The sequence below is a fragment of the Narcine bancroftii genome, chromosome 4 (assembly GCF_036971445.1).
Source record: "Narcine bancroftii isolate sNarBan1 chromosome 4, sNarBan1.hap1, whole genome shotgun sequence".
NCBI classification, from domain to species: Eukaryota; Metazoa; Chordata; class Chondrichthyes; order Torpediniformes; family Narcinidae; genus Narcine; species Narcine bancroftii.
Genome location: NC_091472.1, coordinates 106,436,496 through 106,460,479, shown reverse-complemented (window position 1 = coordinate 106,460,479; position 23,984 = coordinate 106,436,496). Strand labels below are relative to the sequence as shown.

Genomic DNA, 23,984 nt, shown 5'->3' with positions numbered 1-23,984 from the left:
AGATATTTTTACTGTTCAAAATCTTTATCCACCAAATTTAACATACCTCAGCACAACTTTTTTTATTATTTCGAAGTTGGGGGATAATATGATTGGGATGATTTATAATTTTCAACTTAATTATAAAAGGCTGGTGTCTGACATTTATGAATTACTTCTAAATTCTAGAGATAGTTCCCTAGACAGAATTTAAAAAGAAAACTATGGGAACAGGATTTTCAACAACCATTTTCTGAAACTACATGAAAATCTATTTTGAAGCGAGTGTATTCATCCTCTCTTTGTGCTAGACACTCATTATTACAGTTTAAGGTAGCACATCGGGCCCACTATTCCAAAGTCCAATTGGCTAAATTCTGTTCTCTCTTCTAAATGTGACAAATGTATAACTGAAAAAGGTACACTTTTTATATGTTCTGGTTAGTCCCTCTATTTCCAATTTTTGCAAAGGTGTGTTTCATGCCTGGTCTTTAGTTCTTAACATTACTTTGACTCCAAATCCTTTTATTGCTCTCTTTGGAATAAATGGGCCAACAGGCCAATCCCATGTAGTTGCCCTTGCCTCCCTTATTGCAAGAAGGGCCATAATAATGAGATGGAAAGATGCTGTCCCATCCATTCATAATCAATAGATGTTTTTATGGAGCAACGCCACTTTGAGGCCAGCTCCTTTGGTGGGGGGTGGTGGGGGGGGGGGGGGGGGTAAAAAGACAGACTTCCATTTTATTGAGAAAGCCTATAAGGCTGCTCCAGCGTTGCTTTTATAAAGAGCAGTGTCGGGTGCCGCCTTCTGGAGCTGAGGGAGGCAGGGAGACTGGTACAGTAGTACCGTCCATCACTGTTATGTCAAACATGCGTGCCAAACAATGGCTGTCATCGTTACCCATAATCCTCCACACAGCTGGAACCACTCTGGGAAATGCAGCTGCATGGGGGATTATGGGTAACAAAGGCAGCCATTGATTCTTCTTCCAGCTCCTCTGCCTAGCGCTGCAACTCAGGCATGCCAAGCCTCACTCTGCTCCCCTCTTTTGTCCATTGGACTCCCCAGCTCTGGTTCTCTGTGTCCACTCCTCAGCATCTCTCCTCCTTCTTCCTGGCCGTGGAGCTCAGCACCCGGGTTCCTTCACTCTCTGGCCATGGTGGCTCGACAGGCTCTGATTCTCCTTGCCCCCACAGGGCCTCTATGCTCTTCGGGCCAGACTCCCTCCACTCCCACTCACCTTGCATGTTCATTCCTTACTCTTTCCGGCTCCACGCTGCCCTCTTGCTCCTTAGTCTTGGTGACTTTGTTGAAGGAGCGAGGGGCAGAGGGGGAACGGGAAGAGGACATTTCTGGGTGGCAGGAGGGAGCCCTAACCCCAGAACCAATCACCATGGGACTCCTGGTGATGGCTTCTGGGTCATGGACTGACAGTGTCATCATGACATCATCAACCCACCCCAAGGCAGCCACCTTGAATGGCATTACCTTTATGGAGCGAGGTGGAACGACTTGCTTCACCTGTGAGACTACCCCCTGGATGGATCGAAGTCCGCATCCAGCATGCACCATCGGCCTTTTTATAAAGGTAGGTGAATCGATGTAAAGGAGAATATCCACCTTTACGTTCACTCTTTTTTTCCCCTCTATAAAAAGCCTAATGATTGTCTGATATAATGGCATGTTTGACTTTGGAAAAAATTAGTCGTTCCTCTACTGAAATGAATCTTAATTTTATTTCTTTATGGGGGTTGTTTCTTAATTACTTTCAAAATTTGTAAGATTAATTAGTTTCTGGTTTTTGATCCCAATGTTTACCTTCCTTTTTTTTAATTAGTAGTGGACTGTTTGTGTTAAGCCAGTAGCTTCCAAAGGGAGGGGATTGAAATTTAGATGATTAGTATCGTGGTTTTCTTTTTATTATGTAAAATTGGTTTCATTACTATTTGTATTGGTATATAACATGTTAAAACTGTAGCAGCCTGCGCATGGAGACGCGAACCCACTCGCAAAATGGCTGACAAACATGGTGACTGTAGAGCTCGTCGAAAGAACCAAAGACTTGTTGATCCAAACCAAGGCTTTTATTAGCAAAAGACCGGAGCTCTTCACAGGTGGCCGACCAGTCCGGAATGATCCGACCTGGCTAGGGACACAACCCTTTAAGGCCCAAACAATAGGTGTGGCTTAGCTCTCAGCCAATCGCTGTAAGCACAGTCTAGATACAGTAACTATATACACTATGTACATTGGTGATAGATCTGTACTATCACATTCACCCCTTCTTGGAGAATTGACCCGGGAAAAAAAAACAAAAACGAGGGAGAGAATGAAAAGGAAGGGGTAGGTCAAGGACTGTAGCGGTCAGGGGGTCTGACCATCCGGCGTGACCGCCGTGGTGCCGGGATTGGGGTCGCTGGAGTGGTGTCACCAGCGGGCTCATCGGGTGCGACTGCTCCGTCACTCAATTCCCCAGTCGTTTTGTCGGCAGGGTGGCCCGAGTCATTGGGGTGCTGTTGGTCCTTCTGTTGCGGCACGGGGCCTGGAGCATAAGGAGTTGGGGGGTTTGCTGGGTCTACCGCGTCCTGAGCTAGGTCCCGCACCGAAACAGTGTCCTCCCGACCGTCTGGGAACTCCACGTATGCGTAATGTGGGTTCGCGTGGAGTAGAGTCACTCGGTCGACCAAGGGGTCGTTCTTTGAGTGCCGGACGTGGCGTCGCAAAAGGACGGGGCCAGGGACGGTGAGCCATGCCGGTACAGTGGTTCCCGATTCGGATTTCCTCGGGAAAAGGAACATCCTTTCGTGGGGGGTGGCATTTGTTGCAGTACATAGGAGGGAGCGGATGGAGTGTAAGGCGCTAGCGAGAACCTCCTGCCAGTGAGAGGTGGGGAGACCTTTAGACCGGAGAGCCAGTGTAACCGCTCTCCATATGGTGGCATTCTCCCTCTCGACCTGGCCATTACCGCGTGGGTTATAGCTCGTGGTCCTGCTTGAAGCAATACCACACTCCAGAAGGTACTGTTGCAGCTCTGCACTCATGAATGAGGACCCCCTATCACTGTGGATGGAATTGGGGTACCCGAAGATGGTGAAAATACTGTGAAGGGCCTGTATCACTGAGGTGGCAGTGGTGTCTGGGCAGGCCACAGCGAATGGGAAGCGGGAGTATTCGTCGATGGCCGTAAGGATGTAGGTATTACGGTTGGTCGACGGTAGGGGTCCCTTAAAGTCTACGCTAAGACGCTCGAAGGGGCGGGTGGCTTTGATGACGTGGGAGTTATCCGGACGGAAGAAGTGGGGCTTGCATTCGGCGCACACCGAACAGGCTCGGGTCATGGAGCGGATCTCCTCAACTGTGTAGGGTAAGTTGCGCGCCTTGACAAAGTGAGCAAACCTAGTGACCCCTGGATGACAGAGCGCCTCATGGAGTTTCCGTAGTCTGTCCATCTGTATGCTGGCGCACGTCCCCCTGGAGAGCGCGTCAGGCGGGTCGTTGAGCTTACCAGGCCGGTACAGGATGTCATAGTTAAAGGTGGAGAGTTCGATTCTCCATCTGGCGATTTTGTCGTTTTTTATCTTTCCACGCTGGGTGTTGCTGAACATGAAGGAGACCGCGCGTTGATCAGTCAACAGTGTAAAGCGCCTCCCAGCGAGGTAATGTCTCCAACGACGTACCGCTTCAACTATGGCCTGGGCCTCCTTCTCGATCGAGGAGTGTCTACTCTCCGGACCCTGGAGGGTTCTGGAGAAGAAGGCTACAGGCCGACCGGCCTGGTTCAAGGTGGCTGCCAGGGCGAAGTCGGATGCATCGCTCTCGACTTGAAACGGGACAGACTCATCGATCGCGTGCAGCGTCGCAGCAGCGATGTCAGATTTGATTCGATCGAAAGCCGCTGTGGCTTCGGTCGAGAGGGGAAAAGAGGTGGTCTTGATAAGAGGACGTGCCTTGTCGGCGTAGTTTGGAACCCATTGGGCGTAATAAGAGAAAAGGCCCAGGCAGCGTTTGAGAGCTTTCTGGGTATGTGGGGGGGGTAAGTCCATTAAGGGACGCATGCGGTCAGGATCTGGCATGACTATCCCGTTTTCCACCACACAACCTAGAATAGCGAGTCGTGTGGTCCGGAAAACACACTTGTCCAAATTGTAAGTCAGGTTTAGCTGACGGGCAGTTTGAAGAAATTTGTCTAGGTTGGCGTCATGGTCCTGCATGTCGTGGCCACAGATGGTGATATTGTCCAGATACGGGAAGGTAGCGGTTAGCCCGTTCTGGTCCACCATCCTGTCCATTTCCCGCTGGAAGACCGCGACACCATTTGTGACCCCGAATGGTACCCTGAGAAATTGATATAGCCGCCCATTCGCTTCAAAGGCCGTGAATGGTCGGTCCTCGCAGCGGATCGGGAGCTGGTGGTAGGCCGAACGTAGGTCAATAGTGGAGAAAATGCGGTACTGGGCGATCTGGTTCACCACATCCGTGATGCGTGGCAGGGGGTACGCATCCAGGAGTGTGAAGCGGTTAATGGTCTGGCTATAGTCGACCACCATCCGTAGTTTTTCCCCATTCTTGACAACCACCACCTGGGCTCTCCAGGGGCTTGAACTGGGTTCGATGATGCCCTCATCCAGCAATCTACGCACCTCACTCCTAATGAATTGCCTGTTTTCGTAACTATATTGCCGACTTTTGGTGGCCACAGGCTTCCAGCCAGGGGTGAGGTTTGCGAAGAGTGCTGGCGGGGCAATCCGGAGTGTGGAAAGGCCGCAGGATTGGCCCCGGGGCACGGGGGCGGGTTGCTCGGGTGCTTCGGGAGTGGGGCGATGGCAGACCGAGAGGGGGGCGTGGGGTCCCCCAAAGTGTAGGGACACCGTTTGGAACTGACACTGGAAGTCTAATCCCAGCAACACTGGGGCGCACAATTGGGGAAGGACGAATAATTTAAAGTGGGTGACCGTCACGCCCTGTACTTCCAGCGTGGCGATGCAATACCCCTTTATCCCAGTCGAGTGCGACCTCGTCGCTAATGAGATCCTCTGGGTAGTGGGGATAATGTCAAGTCCCCAACGGAGGGCCAGATCTGGCTGGATAAAACTGTCAGTTGACCCAGAGTCAAATAAGCAATTGGTGTAGTGTCCATGCACTTTAATCAGTTCCATTGCTCTGGTGAGGGGATGAGAGCATTGCTGGTTTAATGTTATTGAAGCAGTTGACAGGCGAGTTTTGCGCGATGACGTCACGCAACGGGATGACGTCACGCAACGGGATGACGTAGTCAACGCTCGAGGAGAAGGTTGGAGAACCTCCCGGAAGTGCTGTTGTGGCAGGTGAATGGTAAGTAGTGGGGTTTGTAGTTGCTCGTGATCGGTGGTCGGGCCCTGGCGGTCGTCAGCGATGGACGCTAGGGTGAGCACCTGGTTGGCCGCGGGGGTGGCTGCGGCGGTGGTAGCGTCGGCCCCGGAGGTGTCCGTGGCGGCGGCAGCAGCGGCGGTAGCGTCGGCCCCGGGGGTGTCTGTGGCGGCGGCGGCAGCAGCGGCGATAGCGTCGGCCCCGGGGGTGGCTGTGGCGGCGGCAGCAGCGGCGGTAGCGTCGGCCCCGGGGGTGTCCGTGGCGGCGGCAGCAGCGGCGGTAGCGTCGGCCCCGGGGGTGGCTGTGGCGGCGGCGGCAGCAGCGGCGATAGCGTCGGCCCCGGGGGTGGCTGTGGCGGCGGCAGCAGCGGCGGTAGCGTCGGCCCCGGGGGTGTCCGTGGCGGCGGCAGCAGCGGCGGTAGCGTCGGCCCCGGGGGTGGCTGTGGCGGCGGCAGCAGCGGCGGTAGTGTCAAGTGTTCCGCACGGGGGCGAGAGGCAGGCCATCACCATGGTTGCGACGGTGGGTTGCCCCTTCCGGGTTCGGCGTCTCCGTGACGTCAGGCGTTGCCGTGCAGGGGAGCCCTCGCTCTCATTGGACGAGAGCTCTGGGGAAGAAGAGTTTGAATGGGATAGTGGCGGTTGAGCTTCACACGAGGCACTGTGTTTGCTGGCGGCCATTTTAGACCTACAGACTGCAGCAAAGTGGCCCTTTTTAAGGCACTTCTGGCACCTGGCTTTTCTTGCTGGGCACTGGGACCTGCTGTGCTTGTCCCTCCCGCAGAAATAACATTTCGGGTTCGCACGGGGCAGGGTAGCAGCAGCCGACAGGCCGTCAGGGGTAGGGTAGAAGGGCACTTTACTCACATCAGAACGAGGGGTCCAGTCCCTAGAGAGCTCGGTGGACTTTAAGGCTGCATCCTCCATTGTGATTGCAATCCGGGCCACGTCCTCTAGTTTTTCTACCCCTTGTTCGAGCAAACGCAGCCTCACTTCGTTTGATCGGAGCCCGGCCACATAGGCATCCCGGACGAGGTCGCTAGTGATCTCGGCAGCAGTTTTGTCCACACAGTTACAGTCCTTGCCCAATGCCTTTAATACTTGTAAATATGCCCTGCTGGACTCACCGGGCTGTTGTTTCCTCGACGCAAGCATGAGCCGGGCATGAACTCTGTTCACCGGTTGATCATACAGTTCCTTCAGTACCTTTATGGCTGCGGTGTAAGTGGTCTCATCCTGGATGTTCTCGTAGACTCTCAAGGACACCATAGACAGCAATGCTGTTAGACGCTGGTTATCCTCCTCTACCTGAATGAATCTCAGGAAGTTTTCAAAGTTCAGCAGCCAGAAGTTAAAGGCTTTGAAGGCTGTAGCTGACTGTGGGTCGATATCAAGTTTTTCTGGCCGAGTTAAACGCTCCATCCCTTTCAAAAAAAATTCTTTTTGCTAATAAAATTGTAGAGCTCGTCGAAAGAACCAAAGACTTGTTGATCCAAACCAAGGCTTTTATTAGCAAAAGACCGGAGCTCTTCACAGGTGGCCGACCAGTCCGGAATGATCCGACCTGGCTAGGGACACAACCCTTTAAGGCCCAAACAATAGGTGTGGCTTAGCTCTCAGCCAATCGCTGTAAGCACAGTCTAGATACAGTAACTATATACACTATGTACATTGGTGATAGATCTGTACTATCACAGTGACCACTTGGACCTGGGGGTGACATCGGTTGTCGTCCCAGGTAATCTCCGCATGGCGGGAAGATGGGGAATTCTGGCGGGAATGCCAGCCAACCAGAGGTCAGCCATCCGATGACATGGGGCACTGACGTCAGCGCCAAGGCCCATATAAGCAGAGCTGCCAGTGCAATAAAGCAGGCTTCAATTTTGACTCCTTGCATGTGTGTCTTCCTTCCACACTCGTCGTAGCGCATATGGTACATTGGTGACCCCGACCAGTTCAACAGGCAGTTGGAGCCAAAGATGACGGATCAAGTGAAGCCAGCAATCATCCATGTGGTCTCTCTCAGGCTCCCGATGTTCTGGGTGTTGCAGCCGCACATGTGGTTAGAGCAGGTCGAGGCCCACATCCAGCTTCGCTGCATCACGCCAATGACACCTACTACTTCTATGTCATGAGCACCCTCGATCAGGACACAGTGGCAAGGGTCATAGATTTCCTACGGCAGCCTCCAGAACAAGGCAAATATACAGCCTTCAAAGAGCTACTAACCCGCATTTTTGGGTTCTTCTGGCTCGAGTGTGCTGCCCAATTGCTGCATAGGGAAGGACTGGGGGCAAGGGCCCGTCTGCCCGAATGAGTGAGATGCTCGCGCTCTAACCGAGCGCCACAAACCTTGCCTGCATTTTGAACAGATCTTTCTGGAGCAGCTTCCTGAGGATATATGGCTCTTGTTCACAGAAGAGTCACTGCCCAGGCATGCTCCGGAGAGCGAAGAAGGATGCCAACGCTGTCGCTGACCACATCTGCAAACTCTACGACAGCCCCTGGCAAGATCAAGGCCAGCAGAGAGGCAAGTGAACTCCCCAGGACATCTATGCTACTACCACCAGTGATGGGGTGCGGAGACCCGTCCTGTGGGTTTCCGGAAAATGCCCTGGCCAACCATCATTGATGGCTGCGGCGGATGGCCCAAGTGATAGTCTCCTCCATGTCTGGGACTCATTGTCGGGCAGGCATTTCCTGGTCAACACAGGTGCTGAGATAAGTGTCCTAATGCCCGCAGGCCTCAACACCCGCTGCGGCAAGCAGGGCCCAGCACTGAAAGCAGATGGCAGCTCCTGCATTCAAACATTTGGGACCCGCAGCATTCCCCTTCGTTTCCGCAACAGCCACTTTATTCCTGGGGGTCAACTTTCTTCATGCCCACTGCTTGCTTGTCGACTGTTCTGGGTGCACACCAAGACCTTTCAGACTCTGCTTCTGGCGGAAGCCAAGCTACCTTCCCCCCACCTGGACTCTATAACACTCTCGGACAATGAGTTTGCCCACATCCTGGAGGAGTTCCCCTCGATAAATAGCCACGTGATGAGTTGCTTGTATGATAGTGGGAGCATAAAGAGTTTTAAACATCCGGACACAATGCGGCGTCTCTCCCTTTGAACTTCCTGTGGGTCCCCTTTGGTGTCACGAATGGCATCTCAGTCTTCTAGTGTGAGATGGACCGTATGGTGGATCAGTACGAGTTGCAGACAACTTTCCCTATCTCAACAACATCACCATCTGCGGCCATAGTATTCAGGACCATGACGTCAATCTCCAGAGATTTCTCGAGACAGCCAAGCTCCTTAATCTGGCATACAACAAGGCCAAGTGCGTGTTCCGCACAACCCGCCTGGCCATCCTTGGCTGTGTCATAGAGAATGGCATAATTTGTGCGGACCCAGACCACATGCGACCACTCTTGGAGCTTCCCCTTCTACACAGCCTCAAGGCCCTGAAGAGGTGCCTTGGGTTTTTCTCCTACTATGCTCAGTAGGTCCCCAATTATGCAGACAAGGCCCATCCCATTATCAAAGTTACGTCCTTCCCCGGCGGAGGAGGCTCGTGCAGCCTTCGACCACATTAAGTTCGACATTGCCAAGGCCTCGATGCATGGTGTGAATGAATCCATCCCTTTTCAGGTGGAAAGCGATGCATAAGACTTCGACCTAGGAGCCACCTTTAATCAGGCTGGCAGGCCATTTGCATTTATTCACCCACCCTGCATCGCCCTGAGCTTAGACACTCCTCAGTCGAAAAAGAGCCCCAAGCCATTGTCGAGGCAGTATGACACTGGCACCATTACCTGGCCAGTAAGAGATTCACCTTACTGACTGATCAACACGCTGTTGCGTTCATGCTCATCAATGAACAGTGGGCCAAAATCAAAAATGGTACAATACTATGGTGGAGAATAGAATTATCCACCTATAACTATGACATCCTGTATCAGCTGGAGAATTTTAACAAGCCACCAGACACCCTGTCTCGTGGGTCTTGTGTCAGCACCCAAACTGACTGACTACAAAACCTCCATAATGATCTGAGTTACACTGGAGTCACCAGGTCTTTCACTTTGTCAAAGCACATAACCTGCTGCACTCCATTAACGAGATCAGGACCATGACAGAGAACTGCCAGTTCTGTGCTGAGTGCAAACCGCACTTCTACCAGCCAGACAGGGCACAACTTATTAAAGACATTCACCCCTTCGAGCAACTCAGTGTCCACTTTAAAGGACCCCTGCCCTCCACTGACCATGACATATACTTCCTTATCATCATCGATGAGTACTCCCGCTTTCCATTTGCCATCCCCTGCTCAGACATGAACGCTACCACAGTTATTAAGGCCCTGCACAGCCTCTTCACTCTATTTGGCTTCCACAGTTATATCCACAGTAACTGGGAGCCTTCCTTTATGAGTGATGAGCTGCACCAGTACCTGTTGGCCAGAGGCATTGCCATGAGCAGGACCACCAGTTACAACCCCTGGGGTAACGGACAAGCGGATAGGGCCAATGCTATGGTCTGGAAGACAGTCCCCCTGGCCTTGCAGTCAAAGGGCCTCCCTGACTCCAGCTGGCAGGAGGTTCTCCTGGAGGCCCTCCATATCAGATTTCTGCTGTGCACTAATGCTTCCCCACACGAACGTATGTTTCCTTTTCCCATGAAATCTGTGACAGGGACCACACTTGATGGTGACCCACTTCAATTCCAATCATTTAGGAAAAACTTTGAATGCAGTATTGAAATTAAGAGCTAATTTTTGGAGATTTGTCTATATTGTTTGGAGCAGTTCACAAGTGGACAACCACATGAACTTGTAAAGAGCTGCCATCATGCGTCCCCGAAAGGAGGATTTGAAAAGACTAAGTTTTTACTAAAGAAGCATTTTGGCAACAAGCATAAAATTGCTACAGCTTATGTACAGAAGGCTCTTTCATGGTCGTCATAAGACCAGATGACACAAAGGGTTTACAAGCTTACACCCTCTTTCGAAGAGGGATGTTGCAACGTCATGATGGAGATTGGCCATCTGCGAGAGCTCGATATATCTACTATTATGCTAATCATTTTAAATAATTTACCCTGCTAGAAGAACTATGGAGAAGTTCATTGTGGAATACCAGAAAAGATGTGATAAAATGGGAACTGCTAAGGATTTGGTGGAGTTCATTGAAGGGCAAGTGGACGTTGTCACAGATCCAGTGTATGGAAATATCAAAGGCACTCAGACAGTAAGTAAAGAAGTTGAGAGGTCCAAATCGTATCCTCAACCAAAATTTTAAAAACTTTTGTTTGTCACTCCCTGGCAGTGGCAGATAAAGACATTAAGGAAAATGTAAGTTTGCCTGTTGCAAAGAAATGTTTGTTCTGTGACTATAAGCATGCTTTGGAAAAGTGTGTACTGATGGAAAAGAAGCTGCATAGTGAAAAAAATCACTTTTTTGAAGGAAAATGGAATAAGTTTTGGCTGTCTGTGTAAAGGACACATCAGCAAAAACTGCAAGTGACTCCGATGCGACATAAATTAATCAAAGACATCCCAAAATGCTACAGAACTTCCAGGAAAAGAGGACAATGAGAAAGGAACAAACAACAAGAAAAGAAGCAGATGGAAACAGTGCTGAAGCCTTGGTATTGACAAATGGTCTTACTGGGGCTGGAGAGAACAACTGCAAACATTAGTACCTGTGCAGGTCCAGGCCAAGAAAGGAAGTGAAATAGTGCATACTTATTCATTTCTTGACCCAGGAGGAATTTCCATGAAGCATCGTGGGGCTAATGAATAAGATTAATCTTCAAGGAAGAAGGTCAAAAATTCTATTGAGAACAATAGGTCAAGTTAAACATAGGTCAAGTTAAACTATAGGTCAAGTTGTTTTGGGCCTAGTCATCGCTGGACTGGATTGTAACAATTTTTGTGAACTTCCAGAAAACAGCGAATGCTCAGAAAACTATGCTCATGTATAAAGGAAACATCCCACATCAAAATGACATTGAATTGTGGACGCATTTGAAAAATGTTTAGTTCTACAAAATCAACTCTAAGATTGAGTTTCTGATTGGTTCAGATGTATCAAAATCTCTGGAATTACTAGATATGATAAGGAGTGCAGGAGATGGACCTTACACTGTCAAAACAATGCTTGGTTGGATGATTAATGGACCCATTAGGAGGAAGAAAAGAGATTCAAGATCAGTCGATTCTAAATGTCAACAAGATATCAATTGTTAAGCTTGATAGGCTGTGTGAGCAGCAATTCAATAATGACTTTCCTGAGTGCCTCAGGGATGACCAAGAACCTTCAAAGGAAGACCAGTTACAAAAACTACTAAGGTAGTTAATAATTATTATTGCATTACATTGCCTTTGAAGAAAAGGAAAGTATGCATGCCCGATGTTACGAGCCCTGAGGACCCCCAAACCCAGCACCAAGACAAATGGTTACTTAAACATAAGTTGCTTTTAATTATCTTTAAACATGAAATCAGGACCAAACTCTAACTTATTACTATTAACTTACTTAACCTAACAACTCCTTTCTAATTCTAAGCACACGTGTATGTAATGTGTGTGTAAGTTTAGAAAAGTTATTTGCCTCACAGTCCAATCTCACTTCTCATTCCTCCAAATTCACTGATTGCAGACAATTCTTGTATGTCCACAGAATTTAACATTTATGAAGTTCACCAGGCCTTGATGCTTGAAAGGTAAATGGTTATCACACAGGGAGACTCTTCTTGGTTTTCAAAGAGATTTGTTGGTTCCTGGACACAAATGGATTTCTTCTAATCAGCCACATCAGTTTCTTGCTGAAGAAACTTTCCCCATCAGGGTTGTCCAGATGATAACCTCTTTCTTTCACGTCACCACAGAGTTCCTTTTTGTTTCTCTTATTTCAAGTTAAACATTAAGCAGCTAGTCCTCTCCTCCTGTATGGACCACAAGGGCTTTGACCAGGCTGAACTAAGCACTCACAACCCGTCTTCAAAATGGGGTTTTTCCCCAAGTTTGCTTCCTTGTCCTGTTCCAGTCCCAGCTGCTGCTGCTGAACTGTAGAACTGAATTCTCTCTCTCTCTCTCTCTCTCTCTCAGAAAAAAGCCCTGTCTGACTCTCTCTGCTTGCAAATGGCACATGACCCTCTTAGAACAGCAAACTGCACTCAGACAGCCTGCGGCTCTGAACCTAATCCTCCGAGTTTTTTCATCTGTGGTTTTTCAAAACAACAATCGATTAGTGAATTCCCTTGGGCACTCTTCAAAGTTTTTGCAAAGGCACTCGGAGCCGGGCCTGTCTGGGTTGAGCAGAGCTCCAGTCTTTGAAATGTTTGTATGTGACCTACTCTAAAACCCTACCACAATTTATCTCCTTGACAACATATCCTTCTCTCTTCTCTTTGGCTTGGCTTCGCGGACGAAGATTTATGGAGGGGTAATGTCCACGTCAGCTGCAGGCTCGTTTGTGGCTGACAAGTCCGATGCGGGACAGGCAGACACGGTTGCAGCGGTTGCAAGGGAAAATTGGTTGATTGGGGTTGGGTGTTGGGTTTTTCCTCCTTTGTCTTTTGTCAGTGAGGTGGGCTCTGCGGTCTTCTTCAAAGAAGGTTGCTGCCTGCCGAACTGTGAGGCGCCAAGATGCACGGTTTGAGGCGATATAAGCCCACTGGCGGTGGTAAATGTGGCAGGCACCAAGAGATTTCTTTAGGTAGTCCTTGTACCTCTTCTTTGGTGTACCTCTGTCACGGTGGCCAGTGGAGAGCTCGCTATATAACACGATCTTGGGAAGGCGATGGACCTCCATTCTGGAGACGTGACCTGCCCAGCGCAGTTGGATCTTCAGCAGCATGGATTCGATGCTGTCGGCCTCTGCCATCTCGAGTACTTCGATGTTAGGGATGAAGTCGCTCCAATGAATGTTGAGGATGGAGCGGAGACAACGCTGGTGGAAGCGTTCCAGGAGCCGTAGGTGATGCCGGTAGAGGACCCATGATTCGGAGCCGAACAGGAGTGTGGGTATGACAACGGCTCTGTATACGCTAATCTTTGTGAGGTTTTTCAGTTGGTTGTTTTTCCAGACTCTTTTGTGTAGTCTTCCAAAGGCGCTATTTGCCTTGGCGAGTCTGTTGTCTATCTCGTTGTCGATCCACTTACAATATAAAATACAACATAATCTGTCACACTGATAATTGAAGTGTTACTGAACCACATATACTGAAGTTAAAGAGAAGATTCAAGAAAGATTATTTCATTCAGACTACAATGTGTGTGACATGGTATTTTAAGGTTATGTAGAGAAAGTACCAGATGATATCTTGGAACATGATGATGGCAAAAAATGGTACTTTCCACACCATGGAATTTTGCATCCACAGAAGAATAAATGTAGTGTGGTGTTTCAGCAAGTTTCACTAAATTCTCAATGATTATAGGGTCTTGATTTAACCAGTACGTATATAGGAGTCTTAACTAGATTCTGTAAAGAACCTGTATCCAAACTTGTATGTCAAGTTCAGATCAAGACTTTCTGAAAAGACCAATTACCAAAATCTGTTTTTTACAAAAAACAGAAAGCTTTGATCATTGACTTTCACTTTCATTTGAAATTTGACTGATATAGACGACTATGTACCATGCTTGGTTTTTTTTTCCTTTGTAAGGGTTAAAATGAATTGGAATTTGTAACCAAATTCTCTATGTAGCTTTCAAGATGTTGTTTTCATAAGCTTTGAGGGTGTCTCCTTTGCAATGTTTTTGAGCCAAGGCCCTACAGCTTGTTAGAGATTACATGTTAGTTTTTCCTTTGTTCAATGAAATGGTAAGGAATTAAAATGATCCAACAATTTTCTAGACCATTTAACAAAGTTTTATCACTGTCTAACAAAGTTGTAATGGCTTGTAACAATGTACAGCAACTGATGTTAATGTTTAATAAACTTTGGAAAATTCAACTCAACTTTAATACAGATTTGTTTTAACAAGTCATAGAAAACAACATTCTAATATCCTCTAAGCAATTATAAAAGAAAATAGTCACAACATTCTGGTTTACTCCCATGCTCCAAAAGGTACAGATTTGGTATATTAATTGGGTGTAATTGGGCGGAACTGGTTTCATGGCCAAAAGGGCCTTATCATTTTAAAAATGCTGTATCATTTTAAAAAAGGAGAGAAATTGTCACTGGAGAAATTGGAACTCTTGTTTTCCCAGGCCTCCTTTGGAATTTCACAGCCAATCATAGGTGTCATGTCATACAGATACGGGAACAGAGAATGGGTTCCATGTCCTTCGGACCGACACAGAGCACAGGACATGTACTATGGATCCAGCCATTGGAAAATTCAAGCTGCAGGTGTTGCAACTAAATTCTTAAATTGTAACCAACAGCTGCCTAAAAATGAGGGGCTGTCCTTCTGATATTGGTTGGTAATCTGCTTCCGTTAAAAGTGGACGGTTGGGGTAGTTTCCTTCTTCCTCCAAAGCCAACTCCATGGCCAATATATCTCCTCCACCTATACACTCTCAGGAAATAAGATTCAATCTCTTGTCCCCATCTTTAATTTTTTTTTAAATCAAAAACCGAATAACTAAACTCTGAAGACCTTCATCTACTCAAATCTTACTCAGGAGATGTGCTTTAGCATTTCCCTCAATCCTCTGTTGTGCAAAGGAATAATCTAGGCGAAATGGCATGTTTTTAAATACACTTCACACTACTCCCTGCATTGTATGGGAGCTTTACAAAGAGCCGTGTTTATATAGTGTTACTGCTATGCGTCATGGTTCAAAAATTTTCCTCCTCTTGTCCAAAAAAAAACCCAGATCCTGTCCAGGCACATATGCACCTTCCTGTTTTCAAGAGATGAGTGTTCCATTGAAACTGCCTTTCACTCACAATTCTCTGAGATGTCTTGCCTTTGAAAGAATGTTGTCAGAAAAAGAAGTTGCTAAAGCAAATAGATTTAACCAGCCACATGAAACAAGGTTATTGGGAAATGCATAATAACTTTATATGGATCTGAATTTTGTCTTAGTATAAGATTTTTAAACAAATACAACTTCACAAGCTGGAGAAACAAATGCAGATGTAGAAATAGGGAAGTGGCTGAAATGATGACTCATCTGACTGAACAGATGCCTCTGTGTTACATTAATTCCATTCTTGTGTTTTTCACACAGATGCACAATGTTCTGACTCTAATATACAAGAAATTTAAAGTTCTAGCGAATGGCCATTGACCTGTAAAGTTAACTCTTTTTCTGTCCCTACAGATGCTTCCTGAAGCACTGGATATTTCCAGCTATTTTAATTTAGGATTTCCAAGTTTCTAAAGTAGGGTTTATCATGGGAATTCTGCCAAGTGTGACTGAGAGAATTGTGCCTGGAAATACAATCTTGGAGGCAGTAAACATCTATTTTTGCCAAGGATGGATTTTGAATCTCCCTGCAACAGATGGTGTGTGGGGGGGGGGGGGGGGGGGGGGGGGGAGGAGGGAAGAGGGAGAGGGCTTGTAAGATTGTACATGGTACCAAAAGTTAACAAATATCAGACAATCACAAAAACTGCAGATGCTGGAATCTAACGCACCGAGCTGCTGGAGGAGCTCAGTGAGCCAGGAAATATCCATGGGTAGATGTGATCGGTCAATGTGTCGGATCGGGGTCCTTTATTAATCCAAAAATAAAAAGGGGATGATATTGTGTATATAAAGGGGGAAATGAGGTGGGGAAGCACAGAAGATTAAATTGAATAGCAGGTATCTGTGCCCAAGAAGTGTCGTAACCTGTCTAAATGACTACTGTCCAGTGGAACTCACATCCACAGTGATGAAGTGTTTTGACAGGGTGGTGTTAAAGCTTTTCATTTTCTGTCTGAGCAACGTGGATCCATTCCAGTTTGCTACCACATACAGGTCTATGGCAGATGCCATCTCACTAGGTCTACATAAAATCCTGGAACACCTGGACAGCAAAGTGGTATACATCAGAATGCTCTTCACAATTCAGCATTCTACACCATCATCCTCTCAAAGCAAAGTCCAAGAACTGGGCCTCAGTACTCTTCCTAATCCTGGATTTCCTCACCTACAGAGCACAATCAGTGAGGATTGGTAAGAACATCTCCTCCACAATCTCCATCAATATCAGAACACCACAAGGTTGAATTCTTAGCCCCCTGCTCTACTAGATTTACATCTATGACTGTGGGGCTCGGTACAACACGAACACCATCTATAAATTTGCTGACAATACCACGTAGTGGGTTGTATAAAATGAATGATGAGTCAGCGTACAGGAGGGAGATTGAAAACCTGGCTAAATGGAGCACGAACAACAACCTCACACTCAATATCGCCAAACTAAGGTTTTATTGTGGACTGCAGGAAGTGGTGGATGATCCTGTAACAATTGGGGAATCAAAGGTGGAGAGGGTGAGGAAATTTAAATCCCTGGTTGTCATGATCTTGGAGGACCTTTCCTGGACCCAGCACATGAATGTCATCATGAAGAAAGCACATCAATACCTCTACATCCTCAGGAGTTGGTGGAGGTTTGGCATGTAGTGGAAAGTGTGTTGACCATCTGTATCACTGCCTGGTATGGGGGCACCAATTATGTTAGAGCGCAAAGCCCTTCCAAAGTTGTGGACATTACAGGTTAAACTCTCCCCACCATTGAGAAAATCTACATGGAACATTGCTGCCAGAGTGTAGCAGGCCCTCATCAAGGATCCACACCACCCAAAAGATTCTCTGTTGCTGCTGTCCTCAGGAAAGAGATAGAGGTGTCACAGAACTCACATCACCAGGCTCAGGAACAGTTGATCTCTCTCCAACATCAGACTGCTAAACAACAAAATCAATCAGGGACTCTATTTTTTATTCATATGATTTATTATTCATTTTTTGTATTGCACAGTCAGTTTGTGCACATTTTTTTTCTTTGTTTACATTTCTCTTTTGAATACAAGGTTGTATGTGATGTTATGTCTGAACTCTGCAGTTAATCTGAATTTTGAGAGGTGGAGTGACAGGAAAAGAGAGAGACACTATTGGGTGGGGGTGATTAGAGAAGTACAGGGGTAGGTTTAAAAAAATAAATGGAAACAATTGAAGTAGATGGAGGTGGCGGTTACCTAAAAGTAGAAAAAAAAATGATGTTCGTTGTTTTAGATTTCAGGCTGTCCGGGAGGAATTTGCTCCTCAAATGTTTAATATCAATTCTCAATCTCATTTCTAAATATTGGAAAATGCTTGGTGAAGAAGTTTCAGTGAAGGAGCAAGAGCTTGGAAAGACATTGAAGCCTGTGTGAAAAAAAATTGCTATTGGAGGCAACAAATTCATGAAAGTCACAGGTTTGAGAGTTTGATAATACCTTAAAGACAGGCATTAAAGATTTCTCCTTCCTATGACATTAGTGTCTGGGCAAGCTGAGAAATGAGCTCCCAGGGAAACAAGGATGTGCCATTTCACGAGGAGGCATCATTGCAGTTAATATTTATTTCTGTATGGCTCAGAATACATAGGTTGGCGTGTGAATGATAGTATCAAAGGTTATAGTTTACAACAGGATATAGACAGGATACAAAACTGTGTGGAGCAATGGTAGATGGAGTTTAATCCAGATAAGTGTGAAGTGATGCACTTTGGAAGGTCGAACTTGAAGGCAGAGGATGTAGTTAATGGCAGCATTTTACTAGTGCGGAGGAGTAGAGGGATCTTGGGTTCCACATCCATAGATCCCTCAAAGTTGGTGTGCAAGTTGATAGGATGGTTAGAAGGTGTATGGCATAAGTAAGGAACTGAGTGTGAGAACTGTGAGGTAACGTTGCAGCTCTGCAAAACTGGTTAGACCACACTTGCAATATTGCGTTCAGTTCTGGTCGCTGCATTACAAGAAGGATGTAGATGCTTTAGAGGGAGTGCAGCGAAGATTTACCTGGATTGGAAAATGTGTCTAATGCAGCAAGGGTGACAGAAGTAGGGCTTTTCTCTTTGGGGTGATGAAGGATGAGAGGTGACTGTGAGGTGAATAAGATTATGAGGGGCACAGCCAGCATCTTTTTCCTGGGGCGACGATAGCAAACACCGGAGGACATCTGTTTAAGGTGAGAGGAGGAGAGTTTCAGGGAGATTTCAGAGGACAGCTTTTCACACAGAAAGTGGTGGGTGCCTGGACTGGAGACTGGCACAATAGGGACATTCAAAAGATTAATAGATAGGCACTTTGTATTCAAGAAAAATAGAAGGTTATGGGTGTGAGGTAGGGAAGGACCAGATTGTTGTGGAGTGGGTTTACATAGGTTGGCACAATATCATGAGCTGAAGGTCCCGCATAAACGACTGGCTTCCAAAATCAAGGCTCATGGGATTGGGGGCAAAGTATTGATGTGGATTGAGAACTGGATGGCAGGTAGAAGACAGAGAGTTGGGATAAATGGCTCGTTTTCTGAGTGGCAGGCGGTGACCAGTGGGGTACCACAGGGATCTGTACTGGGCCCCCAGCTGTTCACAATTTACATTAATGATCTGGATGAGGGGATTGGATGTAATATCTCCAAATTTGCAGATGACACTAAGCTAGGAGGGGTTGTGTGCACGGAAGAGGGGATCAGGAAGCTCAAGTGTGATTTGGACAAATTGAGGGACTGGGCAGATACATGGCAAATGCACTATAATGTGGATAAATGTGAGGTTATCCACTATGCTAATACAAACCAGAGGGCAGATTACTATTTGAATGGCAATAGATTAAGAGATGGGGAAGTGCAGAGAGACCTAGGGGTACTTGTACATCAGTCTCTGAAGGCAAGCATGCAGGTACAGCAGGCGGTTAAAAAGGCAAATGGTATGTTGGCCTTCATATCAAGAAGGTTTGAGTATAGGAACAAGGATACCTAACTGCAGCTGTACAGGGCCTTGGTGAGACCCCACCTGGAGTATTGTGTGCAGTTTTGGTCACCTTTTCTAAGGAAGGATGTTCTTGCAATGGAGGGAGTGCAGAGGCGATTCACCAGGCTGATACCTGGAATGGCAGGAATGACTTATGAGGAAAGATTGCGCAAATTGGGATTGTACTCGCTGGAGTTTAGAAGATTGAGAGGGGATCTCATAGAGACGTATAAAATTCTGGCAGGACTGGGCAGAATGGATGCAGATGGGATGTTTCCAATGATGGGAAAATCCAGAACCCGGGGCCATGGTTTGAGGATAATAGGCAAACCATTTAGGACCGAGATGAGGAGGAATTTCTTTACCCAGAGGGTGGTGAATCTGTGGAATTCATTGCCACAGAAGGCAGTAGAGGCAGGTTCATTAAATATATTTAAGAGTGAATTAGATATATTTCTTCAGTATGGTATTAAAGGTTACGGAGAGAAGGCAGGGACGGGGTACTGAACTTTAAGATCAGCCATGATCTCGTTGAATGGCGGAGCAGGCTCAACTTTAAGATCAGCCATGATCTCGTTGAATGGCGGAGCAGGCTCGAAGGGTCAAATGACCTACTCCTGCTCCTATCTTCTATGTTTTTTCTATGTTTTTCTATGTTTTCTAGGTCAGATATGCCTGCTACAATGGTATAAATTAAATATACCATAAGAGCATAGGATGTAGGAGCAGAATTTGGCCTGTTAAGCCCAGTCTGCCATTCCAGCATGAGCTGATCCATTCTCTCATTCAGCCCCACTCGCCTGCCTTCTCCCCATAGTCTTTGATAGCCTGATGATTCAGATGCCTAACAATTTTTGCCTTAAATACACCTAACAACCTGGCCTCCACAGCCAGTTGTGGTAGCAAATTCCAGAGGTTCACCACTATCTGGCTAAAGAAATTCCTCCGCATCTCTTTTTTAAATTGACACGCTTCAATCCTCTTGTCCATGACTCCCCTACCATGGGAAACAACTTTGCCATGTCTACTCTGTCTAGGCCTTTTAACATTTGAAATGCTTCTGTGAGATTTTTCCTCATTCTTCTGAATTCCAAAAAGTAGACCAAGAGCAGTCAAACATTCTTCATATGCTAATCCCTTCATTCCAGGAATCATTTTTTTAAAAAATTTCAATCCACATGGAGTTACAAGACAAAATAAAAGTTTAAAAAAAATCACAGCTATATACAGTACAACTTTGATTATCCAAAATTGGATTTTCTGAAATCCTCAGTTAAACAAGGATATACAAATCAGAAATCTTCATTTATCTAAAATTTTTTGAAGCTGAACTGATCGGGGACCTCGGGCTCCCGGTGGCCAGCAGCGGGGACCCTCGGGCTCCTACCACGAACAGGGCTTCAGTGGGGAAATGTTGGTGATCAGTACAGCCAGCATTTTTTTTGGTGAGTATTAAACATTATTTTAATGCTTAAAAAGTCTTCCCTTGTTGTTTGTTGTATTAACACTGTTACGAGCAATTTGCTGCTGCTACTGGGCTGTTTTTAAAAAATGACCAGTTCTCTGAAAAAAAAGTTTATCTGAAATAGACCCAGTCCCAACCGTTTTGGATAATCAGAGTTGTTCTGTATAATAAAATACCAGAACCGAACTACATGTTGATGTACAAAGAGGGAAGAATCAATACGTTACAGATGATCAAATTCTGCACTATTGTTTATAAATACAACAAAATTGCACCCCATGCTGATTCTTTAAAAGTAGGAATCAGAAAAAAGAGACAAAAGAAAAAGGCCTCCCTTCCCCAAAAAAAAGGAAAAAAGAAAAAGAGGTAATTCTCCCACATGGTGACAAAATCATCTGTTTTCCAAAAGCATTAATTACATTCAAATGAAACATTACGTGATTCATCCAGATCTCCCTCCCCAGGAGTCATTCTTGTGAATCTTCTCTGAAGCCTCTCCAATGCCAGAACATCTTTTCTTAAACAAGGAGCCTAAAACTGTACCCATACTCCAAGTAAGGCCTGATAAAGCCTCAACATTGCATCCCTGCTCTTGCAGCCTATTCCTTGATTATGTGAATGCTGCCATTGCATTTGCCTTCATCACCGATACAACCTGGAGATTAATCTTTCCTGTACAACGACAGCAAAGTCCCTTTGCACTTTTGAATTTTCTTCCCATCCAAATAATTGTCTGCCCTTTTATTCCTTGTACAAACTCATTAGCTTTGTATTCACATGGTGAAGCAGTTGGTTCTTGGGTGTGGAGGGTGGTGCACCCAAAGTCGATAGGAGTTCAATTAAAGCACTCAAGCATCCAATCACTGAGAGGCCAGGGAATGTTTTGGTGAAACACTCATTGGTGGAAAACAAAATGTTGACAAGGAATTAAATGGCAAAGTCTGCAGACGCTGCGCAATACACAAGAACACTGGAGAAACTCAGCAGGTCACGCAGCATCTCTAGGAAGCAAAGGGATATAACCAACATTTCACGCTTGAGCCCTTCATCAAGTGTGAGCAACAAGCAGGCAGGATTCTTAATAAAAAGATTGGGGAGGAGAGGAAGGAAGAAGGGGCAGGGGGAGGTACACAGGACAACAGGCAAGAAGTCATTGGTGGATATGGGTGGGAGGGCAGAAAAGACCTCAGAAGAGTTACAGGGAGGAAGGGAGTGGGGGCTGGAGGAAAGGAGACAGAGGGACAGACAGACAGGGGATGGGCCTAACAGTCACTGAAGAAGTCGATGTTAATGCCTTCTGGTTCTAGGAATGCAGACTAGGAATGTACTTTTTCACAGTATCATGGAATCATACAGCATGGAAACAGGCCATTCAGCCCAATTCATTCATGCTGACCAGTGGGCACCTTTCCATATTAATCCCATCACCCAGAACCTGGTCCACAGTCCTCCGTGCCTTCAGTAATTCAAGTGTGCATCTAGAAATGTATTAAATGTTGTCAGTGACTCAGCTTCAATCTCAGGGAGTGCAGTCGGATATTTCTGGATAAAGAGGGTCCTTCTTACATCCCATCTGAATACGTTCTCTCCCTCTATATCTCATCGAGTGTCTTCATTTTATTTTTAACCAAAGGAAGGAGCATTATGAATTAAAAACACAAAAATGCTGGATGAACTCAGCAGGACTCGCAGCATCCAGAGAAGGTAAAAGGAGAAAAGTTCTGGAAAACATGAGGGTGAACATTTTTTCACACAGAGTGGTGGGAGTGTGGAATAAGCTGCCAGCTGAAGTGATGAAGGCAAGCTCAATTTTAACATTTAAGAAAAAAATTAGGACAGGTATATAAATGGGAGGACTCTGTACTGGGTGCAGATCAGTGGGACCAGGCAGAAAAATAGTTTGGCAAAGACTAGAAAGGCCAAAGAGCCTGTTTTCTGTGCTGTAAAGTTCTATGGTTCTAAAGTGCATGAATGTACATTTTATTTCACTTACCATTTCTTTGCCTGTTCTCCTCATCTATTTACTGTATATGCCAGTAGCTCAGTGGTTAGAGCATTGGTCTTGTAAACCAGGGGTCATGAGTTTGTCTCTCACCAGGGCCTCATTTCTATGAGGGGTGCTGGACAAAGTGGCAACTTTTTGTCTTCCTTACAGAAGACAAAGTTAAAGAATTTCATGTAAATTGCATTCTAATATACTATTATGTGACAATAATGGAATCTTTACCGTTTACCTTTACCATTGTATAGGATGACACTGAAATCTCCACCTATAATGTTGGTTTTGAGCGATACCCTTTGAATAAGATGATCCACCCAAATCTGGACACTTACTGCTGACTTGTGGATGCTGTTAAAAGCAAATCATATTTTAATAACAAATGACATCTGGCTAACTGGTCAATAATTTCCTTTCTGCTGAATTGCTCTCTTCTAGAATAGTGGGGTGATATTTGTGATTTTCCAGTCCCCTGGAGCCATACCAGAATCTATTGATTCCTGAAAGATAATTACGAATGCCTCCACAATCTTTACTGCTACTTCTTTCAGAACCCAGTGTGTAATATCCATTTGTCTGAGAGTCTTATCCATCCTCAGACTATTCAGCTTTCTGATCACCTTCTCCCTTGAAATAATAACCCTTGGACATCGAGCACACTGGCAATGTCTTCCACAGAAATGGGAACTGTGATATAGATTTGTCACTAGAAGTTCAAAACCAGTTGGGTTAAAGGACACAACCTGTTCATTAAGCAGGAATAAACAGGAAATCATACCATTAGTATGTTGTTCAAAGATTTTGGATTATATTAACACCAGAGGCACCAATATATTGCTGATATTAATCAATACAGCATGGAAATAGGTCTGTTAACACACCATCAAGCAGGTATTTATACTAATCCTATTCTCATCCCATTCTCACTAACTTCCTTGGCAGATTCCATCACTCACCTGGATTTGCTATGGGCAAGTAACAACGACCAATTAACCAATCAACCATCACACCTCTCAGGTGTGAGAGGGAACCAGGTAGCTGGAAGACATCACAGGGAGAACATACCAACTCCACACAGCCAGCAATGGAGATCAGGTCTGAACCTGGGTCACTGGAGCTGCAGAACTGCAGTTCTACTTGCTGAGCTACCCCATGTTCAAGTAGGATTTAAAATATTGTACTATGTTGGAATAGTTCCATTGAATTAAATGCTTTTTCAAAGTGTGATCATGACTTTTGAAGTTATAAAAGTGTTGATGTATGGGCAGGACTGTCGATAAAGGTTTCACCTAGTACA

General features: G+C 46.0%; 1 long non-coding RNA gene across 1 annotated transcript in view; it reads right to left on the bottom strand.

The window, feature by feature from the left end:
• The window catches only part of LOC138760961 (uncharacterized), a 35,389-nt gene extending 12,502 nt beyond the window's left edge, over positions 1-22,887 (bottom strand). The window contains exon 1 of the long non-coding RNA XR_011355998.1: positions 22,682-22,887. This is a non-coding gene — a long non-coding RNA (uncharacterized lncRNA). The remainder of the gene's footprint in view (positions 1-22,681) is intronic.
• Between the last annotated feature and the right edge of the window lie 1,097 nt (positions 22,888-23,984).